At 38.9% G+C, this 23,891-nt stretch overlaps 1 protein-coding gene across 12 annotated transcripts in view; it reads left to right on the plus strand.

Moving 5' to 3' along the window:
- LOC128931694 (uncharacterized) overlaps window positions 1-23,891 on the plus strand; it is an 818,901-nt gene that overhangs the window by 48,910 nt on the left and 746,100 nt on the right. For 6 of the 12 annotated variants that reach the window (XM_078368195.1, XM_078368198.1, XM_078368197.1 and 3 more), the window contains exon 3: window positions 1,646-1,766. The exons of the other annotated variants lie outside the window; for them this stretch is intronic. The gene's annotated coding sequence lies outside the window, so the exon portion shown is untranslated. The remainder of the gene's footprint in view (window positions 1-1,645; window positions 1,767-23,891) is intronic. 12 annotated transcript variants of the gene reach the window in all.

A 23,891-nucleotide genomic window follows, 5' to 3' on the forward strand; every position in this document is an offset into this window, starting at 1 on the left:
CTCATTCACATTCCATGTTCAGCTCTATAAATCTGTATCTAGGGCTGGTTGGTTACATGGTTTTTAGGGTCCAGTGTAAAATAAAAATGCGTGGCCTCTTGTTCAAAAATTATTAAGAGTTTCAAGGGAGTGACATCAGAGAATGAAACCAAGCATGGGGCCCTTCTAAGTGTGGAACCCAGTGTAACTACACAGGTCATATGGCCATAAAACTGGCCTTACATACATACCAGGGAGGGAGGAGGAAGACAGGCCCTCCAGGAGAAGCATCTGAGCATCATACATTAAAAGCACGTGTTTTCCCGGAGAGGCCACATAGAGCAAAGCAGATTGTCTGCCTGTCTCACAGGAGGTAATGTCAGGATGAGTAAAACAAGGTGAGGGTGAGGAGTTTTCCTTTGCAAATCCCTGCAGGGAGATGACCTCTAAATTCAAGGTATCATCATTTTCCCAGCAGTGGTTTAATGACATTAATTACACTCCTGTGACTGAACTGCCTCACTCTTACACATTTCTTAGAGGATGAAGGTTGAGGACACCCATCCTGCCCTGACTTTCTCTAAGGAAGGAAACATGGTAGCCTGCCAACAAAGCATCAGGAACTGTTGGGAAAAATAGCAGAGGAGAAAGGACTTACAGATACCTACATAAATCGGTTGTGAGCAACATATAAACAAGGAACAACAAACTGCGGAAGGCCACAGGAGGCCTCTAAAGCGAAGGCCTCCCCATGCCTCATGTTCCATACAGAGTGATCTCGTCTCTGTTACAATAAACATTGTGCTTAAGGACATAAAACCCCTTCGTAGCACTATGACATAGCCAGACTTGTAGGTTCCTTGTAAGGCCCATGTTCCATCAGCTTCACGTAGATGATAAGTTAAAGACAACCACATGTTCTTGTTTTATGAAACCCCAAACCGCCACTGTTACCAATCCTTAGGATGACACACCAATTCTGGCCACTGATTCACTCAGTCCCCCATCACTCCACCCCTACCCTATAGATCAAAGTGATTGTAATCAATAAATAATGCAGATGACCAGAGCTCAGGGCCTTCACTGTCACCTCCAGAGTGATGAAGTGATGGTCCCCTGGTCCCACTTTTTCTCTTAATCTATCTTTCTCTCATTCCTTTGTCACCACCGAACTTGGGGTACCAACGGGTGATGTAGGGCTGGCTCCCTACAAGGAACGAGTTCCATATGCCTGTGTTCATGTTGGCAAAGTTAAGTCAGAAGAACAGGTTTATTCAGAAGGCAGGCAAGAGGACTGTTACCTAGAACTTCTTGTTAACATGAACCCCAGTCCACTGTGTTCCCCTTTAAAATAAAGGACTCTGGACAGTCTGCCTGGCTTGTATAGAATCTTTAGGATTCAAAAATATCATTTTGATTGTTTTAAAATGTAAGAAGGCAGATTGCCCATTGAGGTTTTTTTTTTTTTTTTTTAAACTCTTTAGGTAGTCATATGCTTATGTAAAGGTCATGAGAGACAACACCTTTTATAGCCCTAAGAACTACAGTAGCACCTGCCTTTTTTTATAGTTCTTTCCCTTGGAAAGGGAAAAGGTTTTGGAGTAACGTAAAGAAAGACCCAGGTCATTCTGTCTAGAAATGACTTGGATATTTTTACCGTTTTCAGGCAGGAAGAAAGAGATGCACAGGAAATCGGCAATACTCTGAGTTGTTATAACTGAGTTGGAGGATTGGAAAAACATCACTAGACAGAGTCATTTCCATTGGTGGTATTTTGGATTTCACAAGTGAGTCATCTGCATCCTCCACCCAGTGAGTCAGCCATGCCCCTGACTCGCATGGAGCATCTGTATTTTGGTTAAATGTGGAGACTGCATAACACCTGCCCTAGTAGATTGCAAACTTGCCATTTATATCACTTACAGTGACAATTCATTGAATTTTGGTGAATGGATTATCAACTACTTAGGGTTCTTTTAACTGGCTGTGAAAGTCACAGAGAAATTGGGGGAGAAATTTACGTTCTGGGAAGTGGTTAACTATAATGCAGCACTTAATTGCAATAGGCAGAATGTTCATGAAAACAAAGAAATATACCTTGTTGGCTTAATTGTTTATGGGTGCAGATTGACTCAAGTGAGAAAAGGCTGGACACTGGGTTAATTCCGAGGTCTTTTGCTGTTTGAGGTTTATGTTTCTGTCTCAAACATATGCCTTGCATCCAGCAGCTGGGCATGGGAATGGAGGCTTGAAGGTCATGGGGCTGCTGATGGGAGCAGAAGCGGTGAAGTCGTGTGTAGCACATTATGGGATTTTAATCTTAGCTGTGAATTAATCAAAACAAAGGTAAAGAAAAACCATACAGTGTTGAAATCCCACATGGGTCGGTTTAACACCTGCGTATTTTATTGCCACAACTAGAAGACTTGACTTTTGATTACAGAACAGGGAAGAGGGGAGATAGCTCAACTGAAAGCAATCTCGGGAATTAAGGAAAAATTCAGATCAAATCTCTCTACTGTTTGCTGATGACATTTGTATTCATCTTAATTTTTCACTCTAGGAGAGAAGACTGTTAGATGGAAAGGTTAAAAAGAGATTAAGTATAAATTAGGCCTGTGAAAAGTTGAAAATTTTGTTAGATTCTTAGGGGTGTGTGTGTGTGTGTGTGTGTGTGTGTGTGTCTGTGTGTGTGTATCTGAGCAAATGATGGCTAATTTGCTTTGGCTGTTTGGGAATATTCCTTTGTTGGCAGTTTCCAAAAGTGAGCAGAAGTAGCTATTCTTATATCAGATAAAACAGACTTTAAAGCAACAGCAGTTTTTAAAAGGCAAAGATGGTGATTATATAATAATAAACAGATTAATTCAACAAGAAGATGTTACAATCCTAAATATTTTCCCCTAACTCTGGAGCTCTCAGATTCATAAAACAATTACTACTAGACCTAAGGAAAGAGATAAACAGCAACACAATAATAGTGGGGGGGCTTCAGCACTCCATTGAAAGTACTTGACGGACCACTGAGGCAGAAGTCAACAGAGAAACACTTGACTTAAACTACACACTAGAGCAAATGGACCTAGTAGCTATTTATAGAACACTCTACCTAGGAACTTCATCAGCACATGGAACATTCTCCAGGACGGACCATGTGATAAGTCACAAAACAAGTCTCAATGAATCAAAAAAAAAAATTGAAATAATTTTAAATATCTTCTTAGACCACAGTGGAATAAAACTAGAAATCAACTCCGAAAGGACCCTCAAAACTATATTAATACATGGAAATTCAAATATCTGTTCCTGAATGATTTTTGGGTTATCAATGAAATCAAGATGGAAATTGAAAAATTATTCAAAATGAGTAATAATGGCCCAAGTTATCAAAATCTCAGATGCAGCAAAAGCAATGCTAAGAGGAAAGTTTATAGTACTAAATGCCTGTATCAAAAAGTCTGAAATATTGCAAATTGACAACCTAACATTACAACTCAAGGAGCTAGAGAAATAAAACAAACGAGGCCCAAAGTTAGCAAAAGAAAGAAATAACAAACATCAGATTAGAACTAAATGAAATTAAAACCAACAAAAAAAAATACAAAAGATCAATGAAACAAAATATTGACTCTTTGAAAAGATAAACCAAATCAACAGACTGTCAGCCAGATTAACCAAGAAATAAGAAAAGATTCAAATAAGCTCAATTAGAAATGAAAATGGAGACAGTACAACCAAACCACAGAAGTACAAAACATAATTTGAGACTACTGTGAATACTTCGGTGCACACAAACTAGAAAATCTAGAGGATATGGATAAATTCCTGGAAACATAAAGCCCTCCTAGCTTGAATCAAGATGAAATAGAAATCTTGAATAGATCAATAACAAGCAGCGAGACTGTAATAAAAAATCTGGTGTATAGCACTGCTGATGATCTATAATTAAAAAGTTGCCAAACAACAACAATAAAATCCCAGGGCCAGATGGATTATCAGTGGATTCTACCAGACATTCAAATAAGAATTGGTACTAATCCTATTGAAACTATTCCAAAAGATTGAGAAAGAAGGAATACTCTATAACTCATTCTATAAAGCCAGTATCACTCTGAAACTAGAAAAAATAAATAAAAAAAGAAAATTACAGTCTGGGTGTGGTGGCTCAAGCCTGTAATCCCAGCACTTTGGGAGACCAAGGAGGGTGGATCACAAGGTCAAGAGATTGAGACCATCCTGGTTAACATGGTGAAACCCCGTCTCTACTAAAAATACAAAAATTAGCTGGGCATGGTGGCGCGTGCCTGTAATCCCAGCTACTCAGGAGGCTGAGGCAGGAGAATTGCCTGAACCCAGGTGGCGGAAGTTGCGGAGAGCCGAGATTGCACCATTTCACTCCAGCCTGGGTAACAAGAACGAAACTTCATCTCAATAGAAAAAAAAGAAAAGAAAATTGCACACCAATATCCCTGATGAACATAGATGCAAAAATCTTCAACAAAATACTAGCAAAACAAATCCAATAGCCCATCAAAAGGATAATTCACCATGATCAAGTGAGTTTCATCCTAGGGATACAGGGATGGTTTAACATATGTAAATCAATAAATGTGATACATCACATAAACAGAATAATAACCCAAAACCATATGATCATCTCAGTACACACTGGAAAAGCATTCAGTAAAATCCAGCATCTCCGTATAATGAAAACCCTCAACAAATGAGCCATAGAAGGAACATACCACAAAATAATAAAAGCCATCTATGACAAACCCATGGCCAACATCTACTAAATGGGGAAAGTTTGAGAACATTCCCTCTAAGAACTGGAACAAGTCAAGGATGTCCTCTTTTATCACACCTGTTCAATATAGCACTGGGTATCTTAAGCCGGGCAATCAGGCAAAAAAAATAAATAAAGGGTATCCATATTGGAAAATAGCAAGTCGAATTATCTTTGTTTGCTAATGATATGATTGTATACCTAGAAAACCCTAAAGATTCTTCCAAAGGACTCCTAGATTTGACAAATGAATTCAGTAAAGTCTCAGGTTACAAAATCAATGCACACAAATCAGCAGCACTGCTATACACCAAAAATGAGCAAGCTGAGAATAAAATCAACACCTCAATCCCATTTACAATCGCCACAAAAAAATAAAATACCTAGAAATGTGCTTAACCAAGGAGGTGAGAGATCTCTACAAGGAGAATTACAAAACATTGCTGAAAGAAATCACAGATGACACAAACAAATGGAAATACATCCCATGTTCATGGATTGGAAGAATCAATATCATGAAAATGAGTATAACTGCCCAAAGCAATTTATAGATTCAATGCAATTTCTATGAAAATACCAACATCATTTTTCATAGAATTAGAAGGAAAAACAATCGTAAAACTCATATTGAACCAAAAAAGATCCTTAATGGCCAAAATAATCCTAAGCAAAAAGAGAGAATCTGGAGACATTACATTGACTTAAAATTATACTGTTAGGTTAGCACAAACAAAATGGCAAAAACCTCAATTATTTTTGCACCAACCTAATACAAGTCTATAGTAACCAAAAGAGCATAGTACTGGTATAAATGTAGATACATAGACCAATGGAACAGAAAATAAAGCCCAGAAATAAAGCCAAATACTTACAACCAACTGATCTTCAGCAAAGCATGCAAAAACATACAGTGGGGAAAAGATGCCCTGTTCAATAAATGGTGTTGGAAAAACTGGATAGCTGCCTGTAGGAGAATGAAACTGGATCCCTATATCACTCCATATACAAAAATCCACTAAACCAGATCAGAGACTTACATCAAGACCTGAAAATTCCTAGAAGAAAGCCTGGAAAAAACTCTTCTAGACATTGGCCTATGCAAAGAATGTATGACTAACACCCTAAAAGCAAATAAAACTAAAAATTGCAAATGGCACTGAATTAAACTAATGAGCATCTTCACAGCAAAAGACACTATTAACAGAGTAAACAGACAACCTACAGAATGGGAGAAAATATTTCCTAATTATGCATCTGACAAAAGCCTAATATCCAGAATCTACAAGGAGCTCAAATAAATCAGCAAGAAAAAAAACCAAACAATCCCATTAAAAAGTAGGCAAAGGACAAGAACATACATTTCTCAAAAGAAGATGGCCAACAAACATATGAGAAAATGCTCAAGGTCACTAATCATCAGGGAAATGCAAATTAAAGCCACAATGAGACACCCCCTTATCCCAGCCAGAATGGCCATTATCAAAAAGTAAAAAAATAATAGACATTGGTGTGGATGTGGTTAAAAGAGAATGCTGCTGGTGGGAGTGTAAATTAGCACCACCTCTGTGGAAAACAGTTTGATGATTTCTCAAAGAACTAAAAGCAGATCTCATTTAATCCAGCAATCCCTCTACTGGGTATCTATCCAAAGGAAAGTAAATTTTATCAAAAAGACACCTGCACACATATGTTTATCACAGAACAATTCACAGTTCCAAAGGTATGGAATCAACCTGAGCTACTATCAACCAATGAGTGGATGAAGAAAGTATATATATATATATTATATATATGTACACACACATTTATATACACACCATGGAATATTACTCAGCCATAAAAAGAATGAAACAATGTATTTGGCAAAATAATTTGTTTTTAAGGTATCTAGTACATAGGTAAGTAATAGAACGAATATTATTTCACTCTATGCAAACAGAAACATTGATGGAGGAGGTATTACTGGATGGGGGTTAAAAACATGAGCTTTGTAATCAAATTGGTTAAAATGTTGTTGAAATTCACCTTCTGTGTGACCTTGGAAATATTATGCAATTCCTCCACGTTTCAGTTTCTCTTTTTTTTGCCTGCCGATAAGCTTTTTTTTTTTTTTTAATGCTGGCTCTATATACTCTTTTTTTAAAAAATTTTTATTGCATTTTAGGTTTTGGGGTACATGTGAAGAACATGCAAGATTGTTGCATAGGTACACACATGGCAGTGTGATTTGCTGCCTTCCTCCTCATCACCTATATCTGGCATTTCTCAGTTTCTTAATCTGTAAAATGAGGATAGTACTTTCAGACATTTTTAAAAAAGATTAACCTTGACAGCGTATAATGTGTGTTTCTAATATTGGTTCACTTGCATATTACTAGGGTGTGATGACAACCATGATGACAGTGAGAATTCTTGTCTTGATTCATCAGTGGCTCCGTATAGGGCATGTTTGCCTCTCTTTTCTCTCTCTGATTAGACGATTTTGGTAAAAGACAGGCTGTAGCTTCCACACGTTCTTTAAGACTTCCTTATCAAGATCCCCCTGCATGGTGATGGTTGAGCCCACCCTGTTCTGAGAGTGAGGAATCTACAGTGAATAACAACCTACCTCTTTATGCTATGTTCTTTGCTTTCCAAAATGGCACTATTATTTAGTATCTAGAAATTAGAACTACTAGTATAGTGTTTTCCAAATTTGCAATGATCATTGAAACATGTATTTACTATGTGCCAGAAACTATGGTAAGCCTTGAACAACCCTATTCTGAGTTGATATGTTTCTCATAACCTCAACGTATGAAACGAAAGCAGAGCTACTCTGGCTGAAACCTGTATGTTTGTTTGGTGGGAGTGGGGAGGCTATTGTGGTCCAACCTCTTTGTCTTCCCTCATGAGGCATGCTTAAGGCTCCTGCACTGAACTCCTGGGCCTGTTAGAGAGCTGCCAGGTGTTGTGGCAGTCAGTTAGTACAAGGTATCAATCTGAAAGTAACAGCTAAGCTGTTACTCACTGACTTCAATAATGTTATCATGAGGCGGGAAAGAGAAAGAGAGTGCCAGCTTCCCCAGTGTTCCATTTTTCCCCTTGTCATGGCACTGGGAAAGAGTCAGATGGACCAGCACATATTGGGGAGCAGGTTTGTCTCACTGCGGAGGGAGCCCCAAACAAAGGCTCCTGTCATTTTATGAATGTGAGGCTCTGGGGAAAGAGAGGCACCTGAACAGTGTCTCAACCAAGACTCTCCTCTCCCACCCACTATGCCCCACCCTGTTTGTACACATATAGGGAAGTTTTGAAATGAGGGGTCCAGGCTGGGCATGCAAAATGTGTGTGAGCAGGGCCAGTGGAGGTGGGGTGGGTAGAGTCTTTCACTGTAACTCCCAGAGACTGGGAAAGAGTCAGATGGATCAGATCTGCTCTTTCCCAGTCTCTGGAGGGGACAGGTGGAGACTGTCACGCATTGGCTCTGCACCAAGTCTGATGTGGGGACTGCAGCTTTCTCCACATGAGGCCTGCCGGGCAGTCTTTGTGATTGCCTGTAGTTGAGCCTGAAGGATCACACATAGGGTTCTAGCCTTGAGTCTGACTCCTCAAGATTCTTTGAGTATAGTTTGAAAACTATTGTAATACTTGATAAAATGTAGGATTGCTTTATGAAGGAAAATTGTAGGCATTTGGCGTTAGGGAGCATGGAGTTTAATATATTCTGTGCTCATAGTTTATATTTATACCTAATAGGCATAGTAAACTCACTTTAATATACTGGATGGTTATCTTTTTATTCTTTTTCCTTTTTTTCCTGGAAACAGGGTCTCGCTCTGTCACCCAGGCTGGAGTGCAGTGGTGTGCTCATGGCTCACTGCAGCTTTGACCTCCCAGGCTCAAGCAGCCCTCCCTCCTCAGCCTCCTGAGTAGCTGGGACTACAGGCACACACCTCTACACCTGGCTAATTTTTGTATTTTCTATAGAGACAGAGTTTTGCCATGTTGTCCTGGCTGGTCTTGAACTCCTAGGCTCAAGGAGTCTGCCTACCTCCACCTTCCAAAGTGTTGGGATTACAGGTGTGAGCCACCATGCCTGGCTGGTCATACTTCTAAAGGCATGCTGTTTATCATGCTAATGGATATCAAGTTGGCTTTTTGGTTTCCATATTTTTGCCATTGACTGTACATTTCTAAACGTTTGTGGCTCTTGTTTGCAGTGAACAAAACCAACTGTCAACGCTAGCATAAAACATTATAACTTGAAAACATGAAGTCTTTTGTATATACGGTGTCATTATTGTTCGTAGTCAGTTTTATGGTTGCTCCATGATTAGGAGCAAAGGGCCAAGTCTTGCCAAATGTAGATGCGTTGTCTCTCAAATTTGAAATGATGATTTGTGATTATTCAGCATTTACATGGTATTTTTATATGAATAAAATGCATATCAGTTATTTTTATTAGTGATGATCATGTGCCTTTTCGAATTGCAGTAAATTTCTGTTGGTTAATGAGTGGATTGCTTTTTCTGCATTTAAAAAAACAACCAGAAACAACGTTAGAGTACAAAATACTGTTTTCTGATTTTTAGGTGTAAGCTTAGATTTAACTTGAGAGTCCTGACTTCAGAATTCTTTTTATTTTTATTTTTTGAGATAGAGTCTCACTCTGTTGCCCAGACTGGGGTGCAATGGCATGATCTCGGCTCACTGCAACCTCCGCCTCCTGGGTTCAAGCAATTTTCATACCTCAGCCTTCTTAGTAGCTGGGACTATAGGCCCACGCCACCACACCCAGATAATTTTTTATTGCATTTTTAGTAGAGATGGGTTTCATCATGTTGGCCAGGCTGGTCTCAAACTCCTGGCCTTAAGTGATCTACCCACCTTGGCCTCCCAAAGTGCTGGGATTATAGGCGGGAGCCTCTGTGTCTGGCCCTGACTTCAGAATTCGTTTGCATATTGCTATGAATGGACTCAAATAAATCTTTGCTGATTTGTTTGCATGTTCATAAATAAAATTGGCATGTTAGTTAAAACTGGCTTTTGTGACTTTTTTTTTCAGGACAATTAAAGTCACATGCATATACAACTAGCTCACACAAGGTTTTTGGAGTCAATGGATGGCAGTCTAAGGAGCCGTGGATATAATTTTCTGCTAGTGTGCCTTTTAGTCCCTACCCTTTGGGTGTTTTGGTGAAATCATGGCACATTATCATTATTAATGCATATTACATAATTAATACATAATATGCCATTAATACATATTAATAATGATAATGTACCATCATTTCACCAAAACACCCATTGGGTAGGGAATGATGATATATATTGATGATGCCTTCCAAGGCTCTCTTTCTAAAAAGAGGAACCCATATTAGAATTGGGTGCTCCTGTGGAATACTTAAAAAACACTGACAAGGGCCGGGCGCGGTGGCTCAAGCCTGTAATCCCAGCACTTTGGGTGGCCGAGGCGGGTGGATCACTAGGTCAGCAGATCGGGACCATCCTGGTCAACATGGTGAAACCCCGTCTCTACTAAAAAATACAAAAAATTAGCTGGGCACGGTGGTGCATGCCTGTAATCCCAGCTACTCGGGAGGCTGAGGCAGGAGAATTGCCTGAACCCAGGAGGCGGAGGTTGCGGTGAGCCGAGATTGCGCCATTGCACTCCAGCCTGGGTAACAAGAGTGAAACTCCGTCTCAAAAAAAAAAAAAAAAAAACCACTGACAAGATTTGATTTGATTTGATTTCTCCTATCATGGTTTAGAGCCTTGGGCATAATGGATCCTGCCCATAAGATGTTAATTGATGAAGCACTTCCTGCCTGGGAGAAGATAAGGAGTACTCTGCAATTTCAGAAGCAGTTACAATGTTAGGAAAAAAAACAGTAGTTTGATATTGCAGCTCTCAAATAATTAGTTCTTTGAATTCCGTGTTGCTTTTCTCTTTGATAAGCACAGCCAAAGAGGAGGGTTTAGAGTTCTCCCCTGGGTCCTGTCTTGTTTATCTAGTTGGTTAGAGAACATGAGAAAGGGAAGAGCAAGTACACTGTAAGTTGGCTGAGGACACTGCACTCTGGAGGGTAGGATTAGCATTTAATTAGAGGTTAGAAACAAATAGGACTAAGTTCAGTTCCTGCCAACTTTATCTTATGCATATGGAGAGGATCAGAGAGCTTTACAAAATGAAGTTTAAAATACTTAGGAAAGACAGATAGGCTGAACAGTTCAGCATTTTAGACAAGCAAGTGTGGGCTTGTTTCAGTGGTTACTTCAGTAGGAAGACAGAATGTAGGCTGCCATTATCTAGTTTGCTTAGTCAAGCCTAGATTCAGGGCTGCTTTTCTTTTTTAGGGAGGGAAGGAGGAAGGGAGGAAGGCAGGAAGGGAGGGGAGGAGGAAGGGAGGGAGGAAGGAAGGGAGGAAGGGGGGGAGGGAGGGAGGGAAGGGAAGGAAGGAATTCAAGCAATGAGAGAGACATTGCCGACCTGGATCTAGAGGTTTACAAGTTGATTTCTTTTTTTGAGAGAAGGAAAGAAAAAAAAATGAGTAAAGGAGAGAAAGAAAGAGAAAGAGAGAGAGGGTGGGTGAACGGAAATATTGCTTTATTCTGAAAAAAGAATGGGTATTAATAATGGCCAATCAATGTTTCATTTAAACTTATGAGTAGGTGTGATGTGGTATTGACAAGAATGTATATTTTGTGTATTTGAAGTGGAGAGCTCTATAAATATTTATTAAGTTTACTTGTTCCGGATCTGAGTTCGAGTCCTTGATATCATTATTAATTTTCTGTCTCATTGAATCTAAGTCTCAGGGCTGCTTTCTATACTGGACTCTGCAACTGGGGAAGTCACAAAGAATTTTCAGTGTTCACAGAGCGTCTAGTGCCTTAATGTTGGATGACAGCACTATCAGTAAGGGTAAAATAAGTGGCATTTTCTTCAGGGGGAGGGTGTTCTGGAAAAGAGGAGGCTGATCAATAAAGAACCGATCTTCAAATGTGAGATAGAAACTTGACCTATTCCTTTTCTACTGATAACAGTAGAATTACAGAATCATATTTGAATGGACCTTGTGGGCATTCTCGTCCACCTTATGCCTGAATCTTTCAGACAATATTCCGCGGTAGGCAATAATTTCAGCTTGTGAACCTCTCAGATTCCGGACAATCTAACACCATTAAGGCAGTTCGATCAAAATTTGAGGCTTTGGAGCATAAATAGGCCTTCCTGTAACTTGTCTTTAAATTTAGGTCCTGATCTTAGAGCCGAGGGGAATGAGATCATCTTTTCCCTCTTCCACAAGACAGGTTACTGAGTAGTTTGAGGGCAGCTGCCATATTCTGCAAGGTTTTTTCAGAATAAGCACAAAACACCTCTACTTCTCTCTTCAACTTTTTGTCATATGCATGATTTCACTCTCCTTTTGGCATTTTCCTTTCTTTAAACACGTTTTAACGTGTCAATACCTTTTATAGCTGTAGCACAGAGAGATGGGCGTAACATTGTCTGAACACTGCGGAGAAAAACAGGTCATTTGGCTTCCTTATTTGGTGTTCTCATTGTACTATGGAGGTCTAAGTGACACTTTATGTGTTAACAGCCATATCACTCTGAAGGTGTCATCCCTTGAAGACCCAGGTTATTTATGTGCCTGCTGTCATTACATCACAGCTCCTGAATTTATTTTTAGAATTGTGGAAAACTGTATTAGTTTCCTGTAGCTGCTGTAACAAACTAACACAAACTCAGTGACTTAAAAAAAATAGGAATTTATTCCATTACAGTTCTGGAGGCCAGCAATCTCAGGGACGTGCTGCCTCTCTAGGCTCTGGAGGAGAACCTGTTCCTGGCCTCTTCTAACTTCTGGTGGCTGTTGGCGTCTCCTGGCTTGTGGCTTCATCTCTTTCTGCTGCATCTTCACATGACCTTCACCTCTCTGTGTGTGGGTCTGTCCTCAGACTTCTCTGCCTCTCTCTTATAAGGATACACATAATTGCATTTAGAGGCCACCTGGATAATCTTAGGTATGTTTCTCCTCTCAAGATTCCAGGAAAAATTTCCTCTCTGTGAACCTACCTGTGAAATTAGAAAACAAGTTATCTGCTTCTAAAATATGAAGATGGGACAGGTATAGGATAACAGTTACAGATATTTCCATTCTAAAAGGCAGAAAATGGAAAGAATAAAGGGATCACCACCACAAGATAATTCAAAATAAAGCATGAGAATAATTCTCTGTGACTTGAGGCTCTGCCCTCTAGGACCACGGCTCCATCCTCTGCCTTTGTGCCTGTGGCTCAGGCTTCTGACTCTGAAGCCCTAGGTCTAGCTGTGTCTTTGGGGGAAATCCTTTCTTATTAACTGAGTGCACATGTTTGCAGTGGTTTTGTCTGCTTATTTCCTGCCTGTAGAATTTTGGGAGTCTGATAACACTCATCTTTCATTTTATCTTATAAGTTATTCACTAGGTCTCCTTCAGATCATGCTGACAGAGGTTTTGCTGGTGTAACATTTTCAAAATCTCCCATATATGCCATGTGGATTCCCAGAGTTAGACCAGAGGGTTTCCTACAGATCTTTCTTGGATAATTCTGTCTCTATTCTTGATTTCTGCTGAGGTGGTTGAGAAAATCTGTGAATCACATGCTGAATCTATTCAATACATGTTGTCCAGTCACATCCTTGGCCTTATCTCCAGAATATGCTTTCCTAACAGCAAATCTACTCATTCTTGCATCCTTTGCAATCTGGACAGACTGAGAATTTCCCAGATCACCAAGTCCTGGCTGTTTTACATAACACCTCCTTGATTTATTTCTTTTCTCTTGAATTTTCTATAGGCAGCAAGAAAAAATATCAGGCCACACATTTAACAGTTTGTTTGGAAATCTCTACTAAATAGAGAAGTTCATCACCTACATGTTCTGCTTTTTACATAGTTGTAGGATACAACACAGCCAAATGTATGCCGTTAGACAATAAGGACCACCGGGCTTCCTGTTTCTAATGTATTTCTCATTCTTTCTGAGCCTTCATCAGAATCACCTTTAACATTCCTATTTCCACCAACACTTTGTTTATAACACATGTATTTTCTAAGATGATAAATGATTTCTCTACTGTGCTTATTTCCTTCCGAGCCCTTACCAGGAATATCTTTATCTGGATTTGTACCAATAATCTGTTCAAGGCAATCTAGGCTTTTTCTGTTATGGGACTAAAAATATTTCCAGTCTTTGCCCGCTATTCATTCCCAAAGCCACGTCCACATTTCTAGGTGTTTGTTATAGCAGTGTCTCCCTCCTTATACCAAAATCAGTGTTAGTTTCCTAACAAAATCAGTAGTAAAATTACTGTAAATTTGGTAACTTAAAACAACAAAAATTTATCCTCTCACATTTCCATAGTTAGAAATAAAAAATCAAGGTGATAGGCAGGGACCCACTCCCTCAAGAATCTCTAGTGAATAACATTCTTTGCTACTTCCAGCTTCTGGTGGCTGTGGACTTGGCTCGTGCTGTCTCTCTCTCTACTCTGCCTTTACATCGCTTTTTTGTGTGTTTGTCTGACCCAAAACACTGTCTCTCTCTTATGAGGATACATGTGATTGCATTTACAATCCACCCAGATAATCCTGAATAATGCACCCTTTCAAGATCTTTAATTTGATTATTGAAAATAATCTTTAATAAAGATTATTTAATCTTTATCCAATGGTTGTCATATAAGGTAATATTTGCATGTCCTAAAAATTTGAAAGTAAATATATCTTTGGAAGTCTATTTTCTTCAGCTTAATATATGCCTCAAAATGCTTCCGGTTTCTATGCAGTATCTAATTCCAAAGCCATTTCCTTATTTTTAGGTTATTTGTTGTAGCAACATCCCACTTCTGGCACCATACTCTGTGTTCGTCTTCTATGGCTGCTACAAAAAATTACCACAGACTTGGGGGCTTAAAACGATATACACGTTTTTCCTCACAGCTTGGAAGACCAGAAGTCTGAATTTAATATTACTGGGCTGAGAAATCAAGGTGACATAACTGCTCCCTCCAGAGTTTCCAGGGGAGAACCTGTTTCTAGCTTTCTTTGACTTTTGACAGCAAGTCACTCCAATCTCTGCCTGTATGTTTACATTGCCTTTTCTCTTTCTGTGTGTAATTGCTCTCTGTCTTTCTCCTAATAGGATACATGAGATGACATTTAAGACTCATACAGATGATCTAAGGTGACACTACACCAATATTCATAACAATTGCATCTACAGTGGTGCTTTTTCCAAGTAAGATTCCAGAAATTAGGATGTGAATATCTTTTGGGGAGGCATTTTCAGCCTTCCATAAATGTCATCATGTTGAATCCCCTTTTACACAAAGGAAGAAACAGAAGATTAAAGAATGAAAGTGAGTCGCTGGGACTGGGTTTGCATTCTTAGAATGAATAGCTGGGCAAGAAGATTCTTTCCAGCACTTACTTTATTGGAAGGAGGTGACCAGAAGTGAGGTCCTCTAACTCCTGGCTCACGACTACACAGTTGACAATTAGCGGGAAGTAAATACGGGGTATTATAATTATCTTTATTAATTTATGCTACATTTGACCCTTTATTCTAATCTCTTCACTTAAATACCTAGAATATATGTTTTCTCAGTGGTGGCCCTAATGACATTTGAATTGAATAATTCTTCCTTGGTTAGTAAGGGACATAGTGGCCTGTCCTCTGCATTGTGGAATATTTATCGGGATCTCTGGCTTTTACCCAATAGATGTCAGTAGCACTGCACTTGTTCCCGCCTGCTCAAGCCCCACTCCCAGTCATGACAGCAAAAAATGTTTCCAGATATTGCCAAAAAGGGCAGGACTACAGCAAACGCCGCAGATCACCATTACTTTCTTCCCCTTGGACCATAAATGTGCTGTGTGGAGACAGCTGTCAACCCAGCTAACACTGTTATCATCTAGCTTATTATATTGTTCATAACGGTATTTTGAGAGTGTTTATCAAACGCCTTGCTGAAGTCTAGGTCCTGAGTCTACCACATTTTAATAACAGTTCTTAAAAAACGTGATAGAAGGAGTTTGACTGAGTTTTGCCCAGTTACTATGGTGTCCTTTCTGAAAAGGTCACAAATCGTACTATTCCACACCTTTTCTAGAGTGTTTTGGTGATTAACGTTGACCTCACCAGTATATTTGTGGGATGAGTCTTTTCCCTTTTCCATTCTCATTCTTTTAGTACTTCATTTTTTAATGCCTTATTTCTAGAAGATAAAATACAATAGATATGTGATTATATTTGTAATTTCCTTTTGTACCTGAGGACACAGAATAAACAATATAAGCTGTTGTCTCCAGTATAGAAGATACACATATGTGTGTGTTAACATTCTCATCAGCAAAATCTTTCTTAGAATCTCTTGCTCGATTGGAACCTTGCTTCTGGATTCCAGGATTATACATCCCACTGCCAATTTGACAACTCCACTTGGACGTCTCATACATAATTCAAACAACATAATTCAACAACTTGAACTCATGATTTTCAACCCCAACTATGGTCATCTTTGCTGTTTCTTACCTTGGTAAAGGGCACCACCATCTGGTCAGTTCTGCAAACCAGAACCATAGAAAATAGTCACAGGGACATCTTCTTCCCTCTTATCCAATTCATCAAAAAGTTCAATGGGCTATGCCCTTCTTCCCTTTTATCCCCGTCAAAAAGTCCAATGGGCTATGCTTCCTAAAATACCTTCACATTTTCCCCTTCTTGTTAGGTCTACTGAGCTGTACCAGTTCAAGTTACAGCTGTCTCCCCTGGACTAATGAGAAGCTTCCTCATAAGGCACCCTGAGCCTTGCTAGCTAGACAAGTGGTCTTTTTGAGATGTAAATCTGACCATGCTGTTCCACCAAAGGATTCTCCTTGTTCCTGGAAAACAGTTAAATCTGGGCCACAGCTTAGAAAGCCCTGTCTAGACTAGCTTGCCTCCTTTTGTGGTCACCTCTGACTGCCTTCGTCTCTGTGCCCAGCCGTGTGGGCCCTCTTTCAGCAGCTGGGCATGCCTTGCTCACACTGTCACGAGGCTCCTGCACTCATTATTCTGTCTGCCAGGCAGGCTCTTCTCTGCCGTGCTTGTGCTCGTATTTAACTCCTCATTTCAGCTCTCAGTTCAACCATCCCTCCCCAAGGGGGTCTTTCCCAACCACTTTCTTTCACATTCCTTTGCTCCCCTAAATCGAATCTCCCTAATCTATGCTGTCAGAGCACCACATATTTCTTCACGACACATGGCAAATATAATTTTACATTTGTTTGAGTGACAAATTAATGTGTCTTCTATGCTAATTAACTGACCTTCTGGAGGAAACAGATGCCACTTGGTTTTGCTCACCTTTAGATCCTTGTCACATTTTTATCTTCCATGCCATGTTCGTGTCACTTTCGTAACCCCTGCCAAGTAACCAGTGTGTTGTATGAGCCTAATTTTTTTTGGACGAATGGGTGAAAGAATGCGTGTATATTGCGCCCTATTCCCTGGTAACATATTTATCTATCCTTTTAAGACTAAAGATGCATTTCTCCAACAGAGACTATGGAAATGAATCCCTAGCTGATTTTGCTTCCTGTGATCAAATTAATATAAAACCTTCTGCCTTTAGAAATAGATAAAACTATAACTCTCTTTCCCCATAATTCAAAAAACCATTTTCTTTTATTAGGTATGTCTTTAATTTAAAAAGTATTGTTATTGCTTTTTTAAAAGAGAAATGTAAATGGAAACCACAATGAGATACCATCTCATCCCAGTTAGAATGGTGATTATGAACAAGTGAGGAAACAGCAGATGCTGGCGAGGCTGTGGAAAAAGAGGAATGCTTTACAATGTTGGTGGGAAATTAGTTCAGCCATTGTGGAAGAGAGTGTGGTGATTCCTCAAGGATCTAAAACCAGAAACACCATTTGACCCAGCAGTTCCTGGTATATACTCAAAGGATTATAAAACATTCTACTATAAAGACACATACACATGATATTTATTGCAGCACTATTTACAATAGCAAAGACTTGGAACCAACCCAAATGCCCATCAATGATAGACTGGATAAAGAAAATGTGGCATATATGCACCGTGGAATACTATGCAGCCATCAAAAAGGATGAGTTAGTGTCCTTTGCAGGTACATGGATGAAGCTGGAAGCCATCATTCTCAGCAAACTAACACAGGGACAGAAAACTAAACACTGCATGTTTTCACTTATAAGTAAAAGTTGAACAATAAGAACAGGTGGACACAGGTAGGGGAACATCACACACAGGGGCCTGTTGACAGGCGGGACACAAGGGGAGGAGAGCATTAGGACAAATACCTAATGCATGTGGGGCCTAAAACCTAGCTGATGGGCTGATAGGTGCAGCAAACCACCATGGCACAGGTATACCTATGTAACAACCTGCATGTTCTGCACATGTATCCTGGAACTCAAAGTAAAATAAGTAAATAAATAAATATAAAATAAAAGGATTGCTATTCCTTTTTTTTTTGTAAGCTGTAGTTGGTTCTAAGGTTTAGTCCTTCTGACGTTTTCTGATTTATAGGTCTTATGCAATTCATTTGGCATTTAATATTGATGAAGTCTGTCTCACTACACGTAGTTAGAAAGAAAATGATTCCTCCAGAGATCTATGTAGCCATCCCAACCCAATATTGTTCTTTACTTGCTTTCAACAGCATTGAACAGTTTTCATCTGGAGAGCCTCTCTGGTGTCTTTTGCCAACTTTTCTAAAATCTTAAGTCCATCTCAACATGGCTCAAAATTCTCCTCTCTGAAAGAGGAAGTCTTATATATACTGTTGGTGGCAATATACATTAGCACAGCCATTATGGAAAACAGTATAGAGATTCCTCCAAAAACTGGAAGTAGAACTACCATATGATTTAGCAACCCCACTGCTAGGTATGTATCCAAAGAAAAGAAAGTCAGTTATGTGGAAGAGCATCTTCTCTCCCATGTTTACTATCACACTGTTCACAATAGCTAAGATATAGAATCAACCTGTATCTATCAACAGATGAATGGATCAAAAAAAAGGTGGTGTATATACATGATGGAATACTATTCAGCTATTAAAAAGAAAAAATTCGGTCATTTGCAACAATGTAGATGAGCCTGGAGGACATTATGTTGTTAAATGAGCTAAGCACAGAAAAATAACTACTACATGTTTTCACTCATATATGGAAGCTGAAAATGTTGATCTCTTAGAAGTCAGGAGTAGAATGATGGTTACTAGAGGTCAGGAAGGGGAATCGAGGGAGGGTTTAGAGAGAGGGCTTGGTTAATAATTACAAAATCACAGGTAAGAGGAATTTCGTAGTGTGTGACAGCACAGTGGGATCACTATAGTTAGCAATAATTTATTTCATATGTTTAAATAGCTAAAAGAGAGGATTTCGAATGTTGCCAACATGAAGAAATGATAAATGTTTCATCTGCTGGATATGCTAATTACCCTGATTTGATTATTACACATTATATATGTGTATCCGAATATCACACTGAATCCCATAAATATGTATAATTATTATGTGTCCATTAAAATAATAACAAGTAAAAAAAGAATTCCCTAGATGGAACGTATCTCAAAATAATAAAAGCTATTTATGACAAAAAAAAAAAAAAGAATTCCCCTCTGTATACCAGCAACTCACATGCGATACGGATGGTTTCTCCCTAAGTTAGAATTCTTCCATTTTACCAACCAGTCAGTCATTTCTGACCTGCTGTCAGTTTCTCTGTCCAGCTGTGTGGCCTCAGGAAAGTCCCATTACCTGTCAACGTTATGGTTTCTTTTCTTTTGGAATAGGAGGTGGAACTAGATAAGGTCCCATTGTAGTGAAAAGATTCCAAGCAAACTAGAGATATCATAGTGGAAGAATCAGCTTTAAAGTTCCTATTGGAATATGAACCAAAAAGCATTACCTTATGGAATAAGGACTTTTAAATGAACAATAAGGAAAGACTTCTATAAAAGTGACGAAAATACAGGACCAGACTGATTCCCAGAAGAATAATTCATAAATGTGTGGGCCTAATTTTGGCTTCTCTATTCCACTGATTTATGTGTTTAACCCTTTGCCAATAGCACACTCTCTTGATTACTGTAGCTATGTATTAAGTCTTAACATCAGGTGAAGTCAGACCTCCCACTTTATTCTTTTTCAGGATTCTTTTAGCTATTCTAGGGCCTATGGCTTCCCATGTAAGTTTCAGAATAAGCCTGTCTGTATCTACAAAAGATCTTACTAGGATTTAGGTAGAAGCTGCATTAATTGTAGACCAATTTAGGAAAAATTGCCATCGTTACTGTGTGGACTCTTCCAGTCCACAAACAGTGTGTGCTCCGTTTATGTAGGTGTTCTTTGACTTCTTTCATCAGCGTTCTGTAATTTTCTTCAGACGTATCCTGTATTTGTCTTGCTAGGTTTAAAGACTGGGTTTCACCATGTTGGTCGGGCCGGTCTCAAACCCGCAGCGTCGGGTGATCTGCCCGCCTTGGCCTCCAAAGCACTTGGATTACAGGCGTGAGCCACCATGCCCGGCTGTCTTGTTAGGTTTATACCTGAGCCTTTCATCTTCTTTGAAGAGACTTTACATGGTATTGTGTTTTTATTTTATTTTTTATTCATTGTACTTTCGGTTTTGAGGTACATGTGCAGATCATGCAGGATTGTTGCATAGGCACATATACGGCAAGGTGGTTTGCTGGTATTGTGTTTTTAGTTTTTGATTTCTACATGGCTGTAATGAGTATGAATGCAATTGCTTTGTGTGTGAATCATGCATCTTGTGACCTTGTTAAATTCACTTATTAGTTCTGGACCTTTTTATTTTGTAGCTTTCTTGTAGTTTTCTATGTAGACAATCATGACAATGTCTTTTTTGAATGTATGTGTCTTTTATTTAATTGGATTCTGAGGTCTTGGAGGCCTTCAGGTATTGTATGTTTCTACATTATGCGAATAGTAAGGGCTTAATACATATTTATGAATGAGAGATCCATTGCAATTAGTACTGTTGTCTGTGAATTTCAGTGATGTTAATAAGGCTTTATTTTTTCTCTTTTTTCTTTTTCCTGAAAGAACTAATTCACAGTGCATCTATCTACATGCCCAAGCTTCTGTTTTTCCTTGGAGTATGGTGCACTTAATCTATTTAGAACAATTCTCATTATTTACAGCTTCAGAACAGTGTCTTACTTAGTACAGATTGAAATTGGGATTTAATTAATGTCATTACATGTACTTGGTTACTAACCTCTTTTAACTACCAGAGAAATGCCTCTATATCTGACTTCATTTAGAATCTTTAGCAGGTACACGAGGTGCTGGAAACAGTTAGTTTTTCCTGACATGGGCAATAATTACAGTTCTGAAAGCTGTGCATTGGCTCTTCTTCATAGTACACTTGGTATTAAATGTCTTCTTTCTATGCTTACGGTTTGGCCGAAGACTTTCATAAGGTATTATTTTTTATTTCTTGTGCCGTGTGCTTGTACCTATATTACCTTTCAAGCATGGGTCACCATTCTGTGCAAGAAAACTCCCTCTTTTTCCAATCTTCACAAATGATAATTAATACTTGGCAGAATGTACAAATGAAAAACAGACAGATGTAAGTAAAGAAACTATGATTTAAAGTTAATAAGCAAAGGAGGAAGAAGTGACAGTCTTTTCAGAGTACTCGGGGTATCAGCTTGGAAATGATTAATAAAACCTAATAATCTTTATCTCCAACTTTACTGAAATTTAATATTCTGCAAATAGGTGTGATCAGAAGTTAATGTCTAACTTTGTCAAAAGAAAGACTGATGGCATTAGATGATAAAATCTGAAATGTTCTTATGGTTTGCTAAAACCCTATTAATGTAATACATGTGAGTAAATATAATAGAGAAATTAAAAAGTCATAACCTAGAGATTATGCTCCCTAAAAATGAGCCCATCTCGTTCCAAATAAAACCAAGCAACAGTGACAATGATTTATAAACATCAGACTTTCAAGATGAGGTGTAGGTCAATTCAATATGACAAATGTATATTGAGGGCTTAGTAGGTGCTGCAATCTATGGCCTATACTGGGTGTGCAAAGAGGCGTAAGAGGCAGGTCTCCCTCTAGATAGATTGAGACAGATGACTCTCCTTTAGGTTACCTGGAAAAATATATTGAGGGCATGGTACTAAAGTTACAAACATTTGGAATATAAGATTTTTAGAATTATTGAACAGCAAGAATAAACAAAATCAGATATTCCTGAGACGAACGGACATTAAAAACGAATGAAGGGATCATAACCTTTATCATCCTGAGTTTGAATCAGATCTATTCATCTACTCTTGAGACCTTTTTCATAAGCATCTGAATCAATCAGCACCATATAAACTTGATAATATTAGTCGCAACTCTGTGCGTTAATTTCTGGATTTACTAAACCAGACAATGTTTTTTTCTAATTGGCAAGAGGTATATGGTAATTGACATTTTAGAAGGATTTGAATCAAATGGACCTTGGTATGACATTGTTAAAGATTATTAAATTTGGTCTCTTAATGATTTGATAGATAAGATAACCACAGCAAAAAAATATCCTATTCCTATGGTTTTCCCACTGAAGCTGAGTGGAAATGCTCAGGGGACACAGATTTATTAATTCGGTCAACAAGATCTTGTGAGTATTTGAGCATTTACTCTGTATGGAGAAACAAAAATAAGTCATAACAGATGCCTTCACAAAATTTAAAATTCACTAGGGGAGAGAGATACATGGGTACATAAATAATTGCAGTAAAAGTGAGATAGGGACAAATGAGGGTATAACGAGGAGCTTTGGGAGTCCATAGGTGGAGACAACAGAGTTCTAAAAGATTATAACCATGTACATACACCTATACATGTACATATACATATACGTATCCATATACATACACAAACACAGCCTTTCCAAGGCTGGGCTATAAATATTCACAAGGAATGGGCAGCGTGTTGCACCTGGCTTTGCTGAAATCATCCTTGTAGAGCTGACTGAGCTGCTGGAGCCGGGGCAAGGGATTGGTCTGACTTGGGGCCAGTTGGGGCATTCTAGATGTCTACAGGGAGGAGGTAATGTATTAATTCTAAAAAAAAACATCATTCAGCATGGTCTCATAGATGTACACTGGAAATGATGCTGCCCCAGGCCACAGAAATAGCCTGTGGAAAAACCTAGGGACTTAAACTACAAAGCTCATTAGGAAACTGCAAATAGAGTGTAGAATACATGGGAAGTGGTGGTGACAGAGGCTGGGTGGGGCGGGTAGGCAGGGGCTGCAGGATGAAAGGCTTTTTGTGCCACCTGAAGGAATTTGGACTTCATGCTCATGAAGCTGCTGAAAATAGAAACTCTTAGATGAAAGTGATGATTGATCTATTTATGTTTTCATTGACAAGATTTACAAACATATCATTTATACAGGCTGCATTATCATTACCTAAAATACATCACTTGTCCTGTATTTCTAAGAGATACTATTTATTCAGACTTTAGAAAGCACCAGGAATTAAATTGCCTGTCTGTTCACTAGCTGTTTTGTCTACTTAGTTTCTTAGCTAGTCATGTTTGTCTTATTTTGCTGAATAATTTATTAAAAATAAAATTCATGTTGTACTGATTTCACTGACAATGCAGAATATTAGATTATCTCATTAACATGGTGAAGAGGTTATTCTTCTGGACAAGCAGAACATTATGACAGAACTTTAAAGTGCCAAAGGTGCTTACCTCCTTGTGACATTGTACACCACTCACAGGGGCTCGTGGAACAGAAGGAGCAGTCTTACACTAGATGCCAGTAGGGCAGTTTGGCATGACTGTTGCATAAGAGTTTTCCAGAGAGAATGAGCAGGAAATAGATCGACTGGTATGTAAGGGCACTTGTTGGGGGAATTTGCTCAGAGGTGAGTGGTCCCATGACTGTCTATAAGCTAGACATCCTGGGACGTTGGTACAATGGCTCGGTTCAAGTTCAGAAGCCTCAGAACCAGGAAGCTGATGGTATAACTCTCAGTCAAAGGCTGAAAGCCTGAGAACCCAGAAGCT

Source organism: Callithrix jacchus, chromosome 4 (assembly GCF_049354715.1).
Source record: "Callithrix jacchus isolate 240 chromosome 4, calJac240_pri, whole genome shotgun sequence".
NCBI lineage: Eukaryota > Metazoa > Chordata > Mammalia > Primates > Cebidae > Callithrix > Callithrix jacchus.